At 47.8% G+C, this 17,257-nt stretch overlaps 1 long non-coding RNA gene across 1 annotated transcript; it reads left to right on the top strand.

The window, feature by feature from the left end:
• Positions 1-13,219: 13,219 nt before the first annotated feature.
• On the top strand, positions 13,220-15,851 carry LOC122375812. Its single transcript, XR_006255463.1, has 2 exons — positions 13,220-13,414; positions 14,082-15,851. It is a non-coding gene; the product is annotated as an uncharacterized LOC122375812 (long non-coding RNA).
• The last annotated feature ends 1,406 nt before the right edge of the window (positions 15,852-17,257 follow it).

Below are 17,257 nucleotides of genomic sequence, written 5' to 3'. Positions count from 1 at the left end.
AACCACTTTTTGACGCTACTGTAAGAAAGACAAACCTCAACATGTGTTGGCACTAGCTTTACGTGAATAACGTTTGGTGCATTTTTCTGCAACACATGAACCAAATCACTGTTCTCTTCTGGGCGTCGCCCATTCTGACCGGGAATGGCAAACTATGTTACGATTAATTAGCAGCCTGAACCAATCACAGGGCAGATTGGTTAATGGCTACGTAAGTGGACATCTCAATAACACATCATTGAACACACCGCGTTGCAGGCCGAAATTCCAACTCCTTCATGGTTGGGCCGGGAACTTTTTGAACGCCCCTCGTATATCCACGCTCAACTCTCAACTCTGTGCTGCCGTCGGACGACTCAGCCAAAAACAGGCCGCAAAGATGCTCGTTCTGCTCCTTCAATCCCATGACTGGTTGGCTTTGCAGGGGCCTGCATATGATTGGAATCTGGTAAGCGGTGAGGTAGATGGTGCTGCCGTCCAGGGCCAATATCGGAACTTGTACTACGCCAGCGTCTTGAACCATTTCTTCGTCTGAGCCAAATGTCCTCACCAATAGTCGCTCTTGACGTATCGGCCGCAATCCGAGCCGTTCGCTGAGTTCCGTGCTTATATACGAGCGTTGTGAGCCACTATCTAGAATGAGTCTGGCCTTTTCCATGTGGCTTTGGCTAGCGACAGTCACTTCGGCTGTTTGTAACAAAATGATCTGTGAACTGTCGCTGGATTCGGGGCTGTTGCTGACTTGCAGAGCCGGTGTCGGTGCAGTGTCTACTTCGCCACCCGTAGTGGCCTGCTGTCCAGCGGATCTGTTGCACAAACAGACGCCTTCAACAGCCTTCCAACAAACAAAACAAAACAAAACAAAACAAAACAAAACAAAACAAAACAAAACAAACAGCCTTCCGCCACAGCTCGGACATGGCCTGCCTGTGCATTTTCTGGCCACGTGCCCTCTTTTCAGGCAGACGAAACACCGACCGAATCGTCTCAAGAGGTCTTTTCTTCTCTCGAGTAATCACACTGCACCAAGCTGACTCGTGGCCGGTCCGATTGCAGAAGCAGCACTGGCTGTCCCGTCCCGCCGAAGAAGTCAGCGTGGCTGCCGTTCTAGCTGGTGCTCTGTTGTTTGTCCTACTCGCACGACCGGTTTTCATCACTCGCGACTCTGTGCGCTCCCTCAGTGCGACTTCCTTCCTGAGTTCCCGAACAATACTCTTCAACTCCCATCCGTCTCCAACATTCCGACTTATCAATAAACTCCACGACTGTGGTAGCTTTCCCATGACAACTAGCGCCAGCATAGTGCCATATGTATCCGGTTCCACTCCTAAGCACCCAAGACTCCGACTGTGAGACTCGAGCTCATCACAGAAACGACGCATAGCGACTATGTTGTCTTCTTTTTCAGACACATCCGGTAGTTTCATCAAGTCTTCTAGATGTGCGGATATTATCCTGTTTTTGTCTCCGAACCGTTCCTTCAGTATGCTGACGGCTTCTGCATAATTGTCATTTGTCACACGCAGTCCGCGAATAGCGGCTGCCGGTGAGCCGGAGAGAGAAGCTGTAAGGTAGTGGAAGCGCTCCACGTCAGAAAGCGTTGAGTTTTGATGCACAGTAGAGTCAAATGTGTCCCAGAACGTACACCAATCCGTATACTTCCCCGGGTATGTTGGCAGATCAATTTTGGGAAGCTTCACTCTGTTCTTATGAGCCGAGTCTGGATCCTGAGAATGCTCAGTCGCTGATCTGCTGGCGTAAAGTCTCTTAGCCAGGCTGACTGCGGATATTTTCGCGACTTAAGCTCGTCCCACATATCCAATTCTTGTTCCAGGTCATCTTCGCTGTCCATACCAGCCTGCAGCTGTCTCTGGGCTTCTTGAGTTTCTTTATACAGGCATTCAACATCTTCTGGCCTTTCCTGAATCAATTCTGGCATGCCATTTTCTTGCACTAACAACTCCAGTTGTGTTAGTGATCTTGTCAGAGATCCCCGTCTATCATTTCTCTGTCTGATCAGCTGCGGTAACGATCTTGCAGGCATGTTGCTGCTATCAATGAGAGTTCCTATAACTAATCAAAGCTTTTGTGTTCCCAATCAAAACTAAATGCAGCTTGATGAAATTTTACGTTAAAAGCAAGAGCAGCCTTAGATCTACATTGTACACGCTGCGATATGGCAAGCTTAACATTCCAAAATCCAGTCAGATCCATTGACAGTTGCAATAGGTACTATCCGAGTTCTGTCCTGTCTTTCTATCCAAATTCTATCATCCATCTGTCCGGTGATACTATTCAAATTCTATCCGTAATCTATTCAAACATATTTAAAGCATTTTCAAACACTATTCGGCCCGGAGGACCATATAAAATAATTAATAATAAACGCACTATAAGTGAGTTTTCCTGTCGAATCGAATCACTCTCTCCGATTCCTTTATTTCAAAAACACTCGTGCATTGTTGGTACAGTCTGTCTTAAAAGTACCGCGCAAAGTGGCGGTGGATCCATCAAGCCTGACCGAGAAAGGGCCTGTTTTAATTTAAAAGTCACCGACCAATTGACCTAAGGATGTCAGTTGCTTTAGTGACCCAAATTTAGCAGGCCCTTGCTCAGTCAGGCTCGATGGATCCACCGTCACTTTGCGCGGTACTTTTAAGACAGACTGTACAGTAGGTCTACTAAAAAAGTCCCCCGCTCCAGAGGCGGCCGGCCGGCCGAACCCCCGGATGCCAGCCCCGACTCTATTGCGCAGGCCGCGGCAGCGACACGGGTCAGGTCGCGGCGCCCGGCGAGTGGGTCAGTTGGTGGCGGCCGGCCGTGGAGTGAGGACGCCCCGTGTGTGGGGCGCAGAGATGCCGCAGTGCAGAGGAGGGGGAAGATAGTGACTCTGCACTATGCCGGAAATGATGCCTTTGTGATCTAAGTTAAACACCTGCAGACGCAGTGCATATCCTCCCTCGCCCCATTCCTATTTTATCACAATCCTTCAATAATCCGTAATGACCATTCAACGCAAGCAAGCAAACAAAACAACCCGTTTAGCGGCGACATCATATCGGATAAAAAAGAGACAGTGATGATTAAAATAGACTTAGCGCGGGGGCAAATCGAGGGGTATATACTATATATGTATCACATACCGAGTATTTTATTCCCATCTAGCAAATCAAGACTGGGGATCTTGTCCAACAAGTCAGCGGCCGTTCTAGACACAGATAAATGCTTTGTTTTCGGTCGCATCATTATCTGCAATAATTCGAAGCGAGGTTTAACCCTCGCCGGCCGAGAAGAAGGGGTGAATCCCGCCACCAGGTTTTTTGCGGTAGCTCAAAGCACACTGATGATAGAAGGCTGACATTTCATATGCCTTGCATTTGATTCAAGCCGAATCATTTGACATCAACCACGTTTTCAGGTCAGGTCACTTAACCATGGCGTCTTAAGTAAGCCTCTGCACGGTTGTCGGTTATAAAATGATGCAAATCCACAATGCACTTAGTGTCATATAAGCATAATGGGGAAATATGGAAACTGTTAATCTTGGCGTCGGAAATGATCTAAAATTATACCTCAACTCTCAAGCACTTCAAATCGTGACTTCATACATTCTTGGCAAGGTCTAATGCTTCACTTTTGCATTGTTCACCTTGCGTGACGTCATTTATGACGTCACTATGGTGATAGGAGTGCTTCGTCAATAACTCCCGATCAAAATGAGTTAGCCAGTCGGGACAGCCATCAATGGACTTTGCAAGACTTGCCGAATCAAATGTTATGCAACATGTCCTTTCAACAGTTTCGTGACCTGTGTTGCCCTAACATGACATTGACCTCAGGTAAACATCCTAAATTGCTTCACCTAAACAAAAAAGCATGTAAATCGACGCGTCTGAGAACAGAAAACACGATTGTATCGAAAGGACGATAATGCGACAATTTTTGTGGTTATTTACCAAAAACCGATCGAATGCCTTGGGGCCCTTGACCTGCCCTAAAAGGTCACTGATATTTTAAAATGGGGTACCAGTCGCTGCGTCACGTAACGAAGCAAACGCTCGTTTTTTCCGCGAGGCTCTAGCAGCTAGCTCAATTATAGGAGCTAAACATGGGGTTGGGGATCGCTCCCTTTTCACTCACTATTTGGCCGGGATAGTGTTTGCAATTATTGTTAAAATCTAGCATTTTAAGATTTCAAATGACCCATTTTTCCCGCCCAAGTCTTTCAATTCAAGGTCATAACACCAGGTCACGTCAAGTGACCTTAACTCAAGGAAAGTTCCTGTGCTCATCAATCTAAATACACCGACTAACCGATCGCTTTAGAACTTTCAGCGATTTCAATGGGCAACACTATACCTATGTATTTGAAACGTTTACTTTGCAAGTTTGACATTGTTGACAGAAAGGCCGGGTCAATTTTGAGATCGTTCAAGTCAATGGGAGAAAATTGAACTGCGCTTTTTTGGACGGAACGCATAATAAACACTCTGAAAAAATGTGGTGTTTGATGAGATACAATACTAAATGAGAAAATTGTTTGTTTTGTTGGAAGCCATCTTTTTCGGTCTGAAAAGGCCCTTGCAGAGCTATGACATAACTATGCTCTGGTGTAATTTGTGCGAGCCAGCGACAGTGATCTGCGGAAGCGAGACTGTTCCCATGGGACGATTGCCCTGTCGGGACGGTCCAGCCGTCTCCCAAACCGTCACCACGAAGAGGATTATTTGTCCTGGAAATTGGAATTGATCTGACATCAACTACAGGTTGGCTGGTGGGGTGACCTCCAGTCCAGAGAGGGAAGCATGAAGACTAGGGGCGATGCGGATTGTTTTTTTTTCCTGAGGATAGCGAGGACGGAAGGAATCTAGCACCCTTGACCCTTCCTTATACTGAATGTATCTCAGGCGTTTTTCTCTATCACAAACGCAGTCTCCTAAGCGTTTTTTTTTTCTCGACATCGTGAAGGTGTCATTAATAAAAATATGAAATCCGGGAGGATAAATTAAATATAGAAATTGTGGCCAACAGAAAATTATATCAGTTGCGTTCAACATACCCGTAAGCATGATCACACACCCAGCCATACATATGAGCCATGTAATAATTATTTTTGATAGACATGCTTAACCCTCGCCCATGTAGGGGGGGTTGGTGCAACCCCCCCCCCCTGAGGTTTTTCGGAAATAGTGCAAAAACGGCGGCGCGCAGCGCCGCCAAATTTTGGGTACCTTATGGGGCAAATCTTGCGCATCTTTTGATAAAAAAAATTGACCGGGTCATGTCAGGTCACGGAGTTATGACGTCACAAAGGGAACAGCCTCCGGCCGGATTTTCACAAACTGAGTGCCAACGCCCGAGGTTTCCTGCCGGTGGTACGGAGATCGGTTGATGGATCGTGATGAAACTTCCCATGCATGTTGGGGCAAGTATTGGCTATCATATGGTATAAGAAACTTGACCGGGTCATGTCAGGTCACGGAGCTATGACGTCACAAGAGGAACAGCGTCCGGTACTATTTTTGAAAAGCGCCCGAACCACTATTTTGCTAATTCTTGTCACCTCAATGGGAATATGCAGCAATATTAGCTTCTATAGGGAGCAAATGGACCTCCCAAATCCAAAAATACAATCAGATTTCAAAAATTTAAATTTTGATTTTTCGAATTTCTGCCGCCGACTGTGACCTTGCCGACTTCCGGCGCTCCCAACGCGCCATTTTTAGAGCTAGGGAAACGAAATACATACCAAACGATAGAGAATTGATCAAAGAACACGATAGTGAAGGTTTCAAGTCGATATCTCCCACCGTTTTGCCGCAATCGCCGCCGAAAGTTGAAAAAAGTCTATTTTTCCGAAAATTTGACCTTTGACCGGTCAAAAGTAGGTCAAATGTTGACCTAGGACCAAAAAATATACCACCAATCGCGAGATCTCGGCGAGAGCAATCCGTTGGTCTTTTCCGCTAAGCTCTACGACGCTCCGTTTTCAAACGCCAAGGGGGGGTCGCACCAACCCCCCCCCCCCTGCATGGGCGAAGGTGGCAGATCGCCGTTTACGAGCGAGGGTTAAGTTATGAAATCATCTGAAGTGTTTGTAAAGTTCCACGATACGGATCTAATATCCTGCTATGCATCATGACCATTTCTGGTCAGGTCATGTCTTTGAACATAGGCCAAATTTTTCAAATGACCTTTAAAGGTTAACTTTTGATTCATTCGAAGCGTTTTGATAAGAGGAACACGAGGCTGGTAAAATTAATTTCGAGTAAGTTTTAAGCTAAAAACTTGTAAGTGTTTGTGGAAAAGCAATTGGTTTTCTCATAATACCGATGGTGGCAGTTGCTGTTATTTACGTGCTAAGCCGTTCACCTTAACACGCGCACTGCAGCGGGTCTGAGCCGAACACGAACTGCAGGGGGGGGGGGGTTGAAAACAACCCCCCCTGAGATCTCGAAAACGGCGCAACGTAGCGACAAGCGGTAAACGGCGTTGGATAGGTTAAGATGAGATCGACAAGAAATACTAAGATCATTTTTGGGTCAGGTCAAAAACGAGGTCACCAGAGGTCACCGAAGACAAAATGTTACGATTTTCACAACAGGAATTTCGCGGTAGTTTTTCTTGAATAACTTGTCTTGCACACAAGACAGAGGATCGATTCGAACGCCATCGTTCTTAGCTCGTCAAGGCGCATCGAATGATATATAATATGACCTCGAAAGGTCAAGTTGAAAATTTGACCTCAGGTCAAGGTCATGACCTGACCGAAATAGGTCATGTTGCATATCATTCGATCCGCATTGACGAGAAAAACACGATAAACGTCAAACGGAGTCTCTATCTCTACTCAATCTCAAGTTATTGAAGAAAAACCGCTGGTGACCTCAGGTGACCTAAGATGACCTGGAGATCACCTTCCAAAGGTCATAAGTGATATGTTTTGGTGAAATCACCAACAGGGACCTGTAATACTATGATCCTGAGCGTATTGAAGTCATAGGATGGCATTCAGAGTAAGTTGAAATTTCTCCCATTGACTTATAATGGGCCGGTCGCAAAAATGACCTGACCTTAGGTCATCGATATAAAAATTTCGAGATATACAAGTTGTAGCTCGTGATGACTTTACTATTTCCTGTGGGTTTCAAGATCATATCTCAACAACTGTGGGCTTGGTGGGATTGCAAACTTCGAAATTTACGTTTCGAGGTAGGGTCACTTGACCTGACTTGGTGACCTGACCATAGGTCACCTGGGGTCAAAATTTTTACTCAAGGTGTGCAAAAGTTGTGAGAACAGGTATGCAAAATTTGGCGGCGCTACGCGCCGCCGTTTTCTCGCAATTTGCGAAAAACCACAGGGGGGTTGAAAACAACCCCCCCCCCCCCTGCAGTGCGCGTGTTAATTAAATCCGACAATATTATTCAGACATAGCGGTAAACGAGCTGATTGTTGTGTTAGGTTAGGCTCGGTCGATTTCAGAGTTGGAAGGATGACAGGAATTAGGGGGAGACAGGGGGCCTGGGCAGTGTTTCACGGCCCCACGCTGCAGCACGCTGCGCTGCGCTGCGCTGCTGCATTGTTGCGGCGGTTGATATGAATTCGGCTCCACGCTAGCGTTGCGAGCTTCCGAGTCTGTTGATGTTTCCATGGAAATTGGAAACCCAATGCGCAACGCACTCTGTCCAAGCAAAATTTTACCACCGATGACCTCTGGTGACATGACCTCTGGTTCTGACCCGATCTTAAATTGGCTGAAGTATTTTTCTTCTTCTTTTTGCTACTTTTGACGCTACTTCGAATGCCACTTAAATGGCCAAAGCTGAGTTATAAGAATGATGTTCAATCCCCATTTCCGCTCCAACAGGGCGTTATAGAGTCTAGGCATTCCTGTGGGGCACGGGCTAACAATGACTATCTCTATAATCATTGTGGCCATGAACATCTACTGCCATTCTTAAACACCGGTTTCGCTGCGCTGAGCGGTGGCCGTCCCGTTTGTTGGATCCTACAGCTGGCTGGCGGAAAGCGTTACCGGCCGCCCATCCACCGCCCGCGGGCCGGACCGAGCGGTCCCGCTGACCCTACCTGACCTGAGCCCGGCGCGATATGGGACGGGCAGACGGGGGTTCGGCTCAGCGATGGCAGCGCCCACTGGTGCTGGGGACTTTTTTAATAGACCTACTGTACATCAAGTGGGCGACTGAATATGTCACCGCCAAATTGACAGCACTAAATATCATACATGTGATGTGAAACGATAAGAGGCAGGCTGCTTACGGCTGAAGAAAAGTGATTTTATTGAGATATCTGAAGCAGGTGGTGTCAGTGAGCATATCTATTTGATTGGAAATGGAGGCGTTATTCGATTGCATTGACCAATTTGGCTGTAAAATTTGCGGAAATACTTAAAAATGGGTCTTAAACCGCAATGTCGACCGTGCTTCAGCCTGGTTCAGCTCAAGTTTAGGCCTTGCCTCAAGTGCATAAAGCTATTTATAGTTATTTATATCACCGTGCATAAAGCTTTCTTGCGGGGTATCAGCAATCAGTGTAATTCTATGGAAGGAAAGACTTAGAGTGAAATTGGAATGGATGGTCAAGCACACTGGCGGATCCAGGGGGGGGGGGGCATTAGGGGCATATGCCCCTCCCCCAGACAGGAGCCTGGGGAGGGCATTCAGTACAAGTATGCCCTTCTTACGCCTTCTTACGTTACGTACACTTCTTACGCCTATAACGAGGAACTAAATAAAAATGGTTTAGAAAACCTTCCTAGTAACTACTTTTGTGATCAGAGTCGTTTTAGTCAGCGGCGCGAGAACTTCTTCCAGACTGGGGGGGGGGGGGGGGCTGAACCATAATAGAGATCAACCTAGGGTACCCCCAAATCTAGTTTTCTCACCGGTTTTAGGCCACTTATTTTTCAGACTTTGGTCTTTTCAACAACAACAACAAAAAAACGAAAAAATGCAAAAAGTGAGGCATTCCGTCTCAGCTGAGTGAAAAAACTACCGTTTTGGCAACCTGGAGTAAAGGTTTTAATCTGTCAACTGAGTTGCCGAGCCAGTGAAAGAGGTGGATTTTTCACTTACATGCTTTCTTCCTATGTGACCCACAACCCCTAATTTGGGAAGGACAAGCTGCTCAACGGTTCCTGGCCTCATGAAAAGTTGTGTGGACCGCCCCCACGTCCGCAGAATTGTGAGGGCAAGCTTCCCCCACTGCCCCCTCCCCGGTTCCCGCGCCTATGTATGAATCTATGAAATTATGTTGGTAGATTTCCGATTTCGATTCCTCCAGCTGGGGGGGGGCTCAAATACATTACGAGCCCCCCCCCCAGCTTTTCGGCTGGGGGGCTCAGCCCCCTCTAGACCCCCCTCCCGGTTCCCGCGCCACTGGTTTTAATAACCTCAATTTAGTTGTCATTGCTTTATTTTGTCTAAAAATATGCTGCTTCTTAGTTCTAACCACAGGGGAGTCATGCCGCTTCAACCCTTTTGACCGTATTGTCTAACGATGGCACTCATATTGCGCAAATCATGCAGGAATCGGCCGCCGCCTATGCTTGGGAATAGGGATGGTTAGAATATGATTTACCTGTATGGCCGCAGCCAGTGCAGCGTAACCGGGGAGGGGGCCCCCCCCCCCCACGCACAAGGGGCGCGTGCCGCCTCACTAGATGCATGGTGCCCTATGGGCCCGAGAGGCCCTGCAGTGCCAATTGGCCGCTCAGGGTCTAAGCGTGCCTTATTTCGACTGAGATAAGACCCGCAGGCCTCGTGAGGGCACCTCACAGAGTCACGGGCTCCTGAGTCACATCACACATCACATCATACATCACACATCTCCATAAGGGCCCCACTCCGGCTTCTGAGGGCCCTGTGCTGGCCTCTGAGTGACATTGCTGACCTATTAAGCGTCAGCTCTAATTAGGGTCCTGGCCCACCCGCATGGAACGGCTCCACAGTTCCACACCAGTGTCTCTAAGGGCCCATAACGGCGCCTGTGAGGGTCTCACACCGGCGCCTTTGAGGGCCCAACACCGCCAATCTGAGGGACTAACACCAATATTTCTTAAGGCCCTACATATGCGGCGGCTCTGAGGGCCCCACACTGGCGCCTCTGAAGGTCTTTCACAGGCGCATCTGACGGCTACCTACCTGCACTATGTGGGCCCCACACTGGTGAGTCTGAGGGATCCCAGTGACGCCTGAGAGTGCCACGCCGGTCTCCAGAATCCCGCAAGGCAACTGAAACCCTCTGCTGGCCCTTGCTGGTCTCTTGAAGACCCCTTGCCCAGATGCATGTGTCTCTGGGGACTGAGGAGTGAGGACTCCAACAACGATGCCTTTGAAAGTCTTCACCGGCGACTGTGAGGGCACCACACAGACGCGTCTGAGGGCCCTACACCGCCACCTCTGAGAAACCAGTGTCTCCTGAGGCCCACATCATCGGCGACTCAGGGTCCCACACCGGCGCCTCTGGGGCCCCACACCAGTGCCTCTGGCAGCCAGCCACTGGAAACTCTGTAGGTCCTACACCGGTGACTCTGAGGGCCCCACCGGCGTCTGAGAGGACCATGCCGATCTCTAAGGATCCCACAGGGCTCCTGAAGATACTGCCGGCACTCAATTGCCGGCCTGTGAAGGCCCATTGTTGGCATCATACGGCCTGTTACCGGCCTCTGAGGGCCCTTTGTCGGTCTCTGAGAGGTCCTACTGGATTATTAAGCATTCGCATTTCGCACAAACAACTCCAATGGCCCCTCACACAGCCATCTGTGAATGGTGTGGGCTTAGCGCCACACCAGTGTCTGAGGCACCACAACGACGTCCATGTGAGGGCCTCACACCAGCACCTTAGAGGGCCCACACCGGCTCCTTTGTGGTTCCTGCACCAGTGCCTTTGAGCGCCCCACACCACTGCCTCTGGGGAACCCACACCGATACCTTTGATGGTCCCACGCCAGTACCTCTTAAGGTTCCACACCGGCGGCCCCGGGTCGGCTCTATACACCCGTCATTCTGAGGGGCTGAGGGCCCCAACGTCCCCACCAATTTTCGTCGATTTCTGGCGCTGCCCGGGTATTTGTCCCAAAAGCCTCCTCCTCCTGGATCTGCCAATGGGGGTCAGGTGTCGAACCATTTCTGTTTTTTTTTTTTTAGAAAAAAACACGTGTCAGGGCTATGACGAAAATAAGGTGGCCTAAGTCCGATGAGAAAATGGGATTTGGGGGTACCCTAGGTCTGGCTCCGTGACTTGATATGCCCCCCCCCCGTGCTAAATCCCTGGATCCGCCAGTGGTCAAGCATTGTTATTGAGTGTGGGGAATTCCTGCTGAATCCATAGACATTCAGTTGTGAAGACCTGGTCCTATCATCCTAGTCCAGGTTCGTAGGGGCTTCTTGGCCAGACTGGAAAACATTCATACACTACGCCGGACGCCCGTGAGACCCTCTTGCGCCGAAATTTGGCGCAACCGATCTTGCGCTGAAATTTTTGTGTGATTTGAGCCAAAAATTAGGTGCCTATTTGTGCGAAAATTAAGGCCTTTTTATATAAAGCACATGTGCAGTGTGCACATCTACCGATCAAGGCTATATGAACCAGACAGAGTGTTCCGGGGGCGGGGCCTTGTATGCTCTCCCATGTTTGAGCGTCCGAATGAGTTTTTCATTTCCACAGAAACCCAATGCCTGAATAGTGTTAGCACACTCTTGCTTCATGCCGTGAAACAAAGCTGGAGCCGTGAGCTCCGGGGCCACAAATTTGTGCCGATGTTAATAACGGCGGAGCAGCATGTGCTCCGGCACATCACCCTCTTCTCGGCACACTCTGCGCCGCGGGGCACCGCTTGTCTAGGCACTGCTGGCACGCCGCGGAGTTGAGACAGCCGATTCGGTGCCTTATTGGAGCGAGCGGCTCCAGTGGCCCGCCCTTATCTGGTGCACCGAAACGGCATCCTCTCGGTCCGCTCCGGGGATAGGGAGCGGCGACGTGCTCCCGAGGAGTGGCTTGAATAGTGATTCTGAGCAGTTGTCGCGCCATTCCTGCGTGGCCGCACAGTGAACCGCCCTGGTCAGTGAGTGGGCGTTTAAGGACAAGGCGGCCGCTTGTTTTGTCAGGTCGTCCGCGCTCTCAATCCCCTCGATAGCAGTATTGCTTAGGGTGACCATCCCACCTTAACCCTTGCCCGCACATGGTGGTTGCCACCCCCTTCCCCCCAGCTAGTCTTTCTGCTCTGAACTCAACATTTTTTAAGCTAGAAGGCTGATTTTTCGTATAGCTGCTGCTCTATCCTTTCTTAATATCTACCGAAAATTTCAAGTTTCTGTGATTTTTGGTTTCGGAGACATGACCTTGTTTTTCAGGTCGTCATGACCCAAATGGCCAATTCTCAACATCTTGCGTTTGCCATGGGCCTTGTGAGCTTTTGACACCTTGATTTCGGCCTTTTTTGCCAGTCTCCCACCTATCATCGAACATGTTGTTCGACGATGTACAGGTGTCAAGGTCAGGGTCAAGGTCAACCTAGGTCATCTAAGATAATTGCGTTTTAGGCAAGCTGAATTTACTTTTCGTGGAGTTTTATGACTGCATTTTTGGTAAAAACTTCTCAGATCATGATTTTATGTAATATGGACACACAAAAAATCGGTGCACACATCAGTATACACACAGACACACACAGACATACAAACACATATAATAGACCTTGACCTAACTTGACCTGAAATGACCTCAGCAGCAAAAATCTGGTCGGGTAGTGTGACAAAAAGGTTCTAGCTGGCTTGGCAGCAGAAAACAGCATCGTCGTCGGTATATGATAAGCAGCGCACTTGATATCCAACGGTGACCCAAAACAGCAACATTTTTTTAGTTTGGCCTGACCTGGAAGTTCAATGACTGACCTGAGAAGGTAAAACTGGGTATCATTGGATTTTTCTCTTCCCAAAGAATCTTTTTGGTCTTCACCGCTAAGCTCTATCTCCAACAGGAACGAAATGGCGAGGGGGTGGCAACCACCCCCATGTGCGCTTTAGGATGGGAAAATGGCATGTGCGGGCAAGGGTGAACCATCACAATCAGCAATGACATATTATAGTGCATGTATGGCCTAAACTTTTGAATTCATTTAAAAGGGGGAAAAACGCAAGAAAATGCGTGAATTGAAAAATTTTAAATGAATTCAAAAGTTTAGGCCATACATGCACTATAATATGTCACCTGTCCATTGATAATCCTCAATCAGCAATGAATTGATATGAAATGGATCCCATTTTCAGAACGTGAAGCTGAAGCCGGGCCAACGCAGAGCTGCGGATCGTACACTCGCGACTGGGCTGCTGGAGCGGCCGGCGGCAGCATGGATGACAAACGTCAGCTCAGCAGCATGAAAGTCACGCGGGTAGGTCAGGTTGATGAGCCAGTCTTTTGCTTGCTGTAGCTACTTTGAAACACCTTTGTGCATTTTACAACCGACACAACTACTGACAGGTGTGCAGAGTCGATGGACGATTTGATGACTGACTCCGGGTTTGTCAGAAATGTTTCATCTTGCCTGCAACAATTCTTTGCACGCTCTTAGATTGCAAGACCTAAAATTGCAATATGTTTTAAAGTAATGTGCAGAGCTATGAAGAGGTTCTGGCACAAGTGTTGTTTCTGATTTTAACTGAAAAGGATTGTTCAAAACGTAAGCTTTGTCTTTACTACGACCAAATCTGGCTTTGAAGCATCAACGAACGTTTTAGTGTCTTGGGCCATGCTATATTGACACCGATCAGGAGTGGATTGACACCGATCCGGAGTCGGTAAGATTTGGGCGACTCAGACTTCCGGCACCGCGTGCGTGCGTGCGTGCGTGCGTGCGTGCGTGTGTGCGTGCGTGCGTGCGTGCGTGCGTGCGTAAGTGCGTGCGTGCGTGCGTGCGTGCGTGCGTGTGTGTGTGTCTTTCATTTATACCACTTAACCTTATCTAGATGCTATATCAGTGCTGTTTCCTGTCCGCTTGTGCAATGTTATCCCCTCCCCTACACCGATTGCTGATGGGTTTCGTTCCCTGTGCGTTACAGTTCGCTTTCCACGTCGGTGGCAGGGCTTACCTAGCGGACCGGTGGAGTGGCGGTGGTACGTGTAGCTCACCTGGGGCGGCGGTGGCAGCATTCGCTGTATCCGATCATCTCCCAGTCCAGAGGCCCCATGCACGGCACCGGCCGGCGGCATGGACCTGGTGCAATTAGCCTAGCTCGGCCAGTCGGCCCAGCTTGTTCTCTCTCGGGCCGCGGGCCGACGTCGAGGAGCTCAGGCGGGCCAGTCACATGCTGCAGCTACAGAACCGAGATGGTGGACCTCGTCGCAACGCTGCGCGGGCCGCTGGACCACTCAGAGGATGAACAGGGGGAACCCACCAGTCAACTGCAAAACTACGGATAGCCAGTCGGCCCTGTGCTCTAGACCGGCGACACAGCTCGAAGTTGCAGTGTGGAAGTCCCTGCTTGCGCGGGGAGAAAGATGACCGGATTCAAATCGGCGGCCCCGGTGCGGGCTGTAGGGTAATAAGCGTGCCCCAAGGAGGCGGCACAGTTACCGTGGTTAAACCGTGGTTAACAGTTACAGTTACCAGTTACAGTTAATCGTGGATTGTCACCCAAAGGTTAATGGAGGCATAGTGGTGTGACGGCGGACGGTCGGCGCGGCACCTTCTGTCACGGGATTGACAGTGCTGCAAGGAGTGAACACTTCGGTGGAAATAGAGTGCGGGTCGGGGTGATGAAGTTCATCATTGAAATAGTTGTGAGGATCATCAGATGACAGACAAGAGCGGCAAGCGGGGAGGAATTATACCGGTGCTAGGTAAAGTTCGTTATGATCAAAGTGTAACTGATAATTGTACGATCCATTTGCTGTGCAACTGCTAATTGTGACGTTCATCCCCCCTCTCCCGTGGCCGTATGTATGAGAACGATAGTTCCGGCGATTTTTGACTAGCATTCGTAACATGATGCATGACGATGTATTTGTTTGGCGGGCTTTTCTGCACATTATACATGACCTGTTGTCTTCCCCTACCGCGATATTACTGGTTACCGATTCGCATGCCATGAATTTCACGCATCAGACCTCAATTACTTTATTGTGAACATAAGTGACTACGATTTGCGGGCAACACTTCTTTACAATTACAAATGCGGGCAACACTTCTTACAATTACAAGTATTTGTATTTTGTATGATCATTCAGATCATAATGATCATTCATATTCGTGATTGTGGTAACCTCGGTAATTTGCCGTTTGTGAAACTGTTCGGCGCGGTGTGAGCTGACATCTGCCGAGTTGAGCTCGGACCGAGCATGTTAGTTCTGCGCTGTTGGTTGCTACTATTGATGTCAATTATAGAAAACCAGAGTACCGATACCAAACAAAATACCAACCAAAACCGTGAGAAATATCGAAACCGAACCAACCTAGGAACATGAGGCAAATACCAAATTTATACCAATTTATCTGCGTCATATATTAGTATGGGTTCATAATACCAACAAAATATCAAATATAGGGGGATTGAAATACCAAATACCAAGTTGGTATCGGTTTGGTATCGGTATACCAAAATGTTGGTATCCGATTGACATCTCTAGTTGCTACTCTGTGCTCGTGGTAAATTCACATTATCATTTATACAGTTGAATGACAGATGAAGTTTCGTCTCGGCTTTGCGTGTGATTGGTGAAAGTTTTTTTCCGTTTGAAATTGGTTAATGTGCGTTTTGTGCGCATATTTTTTAACCGGACTTCTTGAAGTATTGAGATGAATACACGAAGCACTGAGGGGGGATGCAGATTTCTGGCTTCTCGTCAAACTTCCTAAGGAATGTTCGAGACGGATTTTGTGGTAAATTTTCCATACGTAGGTCTAAAAAGTCACGTCGATGTCAGGTTAAGTCTGGGAACAAATATCTGCGTTGGTTTATATAATGATAAATATTGTTATTCACCTGGGAAGGAATCATGTTTAGGACGAATATTCGAATCACCAGGTACTTTTTATTTATGGTAGCTTTCGAAATACTTTTAAATATAGCTATATAGCTTTTAAATACAAAACACGGTGTACCGCTGGCAAATGTGTACCGTGTGCTGAAGTAGTGAAAAAGTGCAGACCTGCGGAATTATAATATGTATTTTTTGTATGCATGTTGTTTCGCCGTTTTGACGATTTGCTTATGATGTTGAAGCGCATGTGATAGGCATCTGTCTTTTTTATCATTGCTGACGTCTGTGATATTACCTGATATTTTTACTCTTCATCGAAGAAGCGAAGACTTAATTTAAGCATGTGACCACATAATTTTGGAAATTTGAATGTGCGCCACTTATACGCATCCAAACGATGTTTAATATCACGAAACGAACGACTAGGATGAATTGTTAATTTTGATTTGATTCTATGTGTGTCTAACTGTCTAGGCTGAGGAAGAAAGCCGCAGTGCTTTCCAAAGGTACCATAAATAAAAAGCACCTGGTGTTTCGAATATTCGTCCTAAATATCTGCATTGGCTTTGGAGAACAGCTAACATTATCTAATATTGGAGCGTCCGAGTTTGTCAATATCTGAAAACCGATTTGAGATTTCGCTGCGTGTGGTGGCAATATTATATTTCACGACATGGGACCTTAAAGAAGACTGAATATTCAAATGTTCTAATGCAATGATTGTTAGATTTTAAAAACAATGGTAACAATCATTGCACTAGAATATTTGAATATTCAGTCTTTTCTTTAACATCCCGTGCCTAACCGGTCGGCTGCCGATCGCGGTTGAGAATTAGAGCTGCCAGATTTCGAATGGAAACAAGCACAGTTCCCAAATGTTCTGTTCCGAGAAGTAATTGAGACGCTAGGATAATGTATCCAGTGCAGATTTTAAGAAGTCTGATGAACTGAACAGCCGTTTTTGTCTTTTCTTTGACATCCCGTGTCGTGAAATATAATAATGATAAGTTACGTTATATAAAACCGACATAAAGAAACCAAAGAAAAAGCCAACAACGAGACAAGTGAACGTATTGAATATCAGTTTACAATACACACTTATTCAAAATTATAACAGAACACCATTGCCGTACAGACGACACAAAGTGCTGCGATGATCACCTCCCTGTAGTAGATACACGCAGCACCCCTCACCAGCGCTCGGAACAGACTGAAGGCGCCGGCTGACCGGCCGGCTACCGATCGCGGTTGAGAA

Source organism: Amphibalanus amphitrite, unplaced genomic scaffold (genome assembly GCF_019059575.1).
Source record: "Amphibalanus amphitrite isolate SeventyFive unplaced genomic scaffold, NRLGWU_Aamphi_draft 001928F_arrow, whole genome shotgun sequence".
Taxonomy (NCBI): Eukaryota; Metazoa; Arthropoda; class Thecostraca; order Balanomorpha; family Balanidae; genus Amphibalanus; species Amphibalanus amphitrite.
The sequence above is the reverse complement of the archived record's forward strand: the minus strand, read 5'-3'. Positions and strand labels throughout refer to the sequence as shown.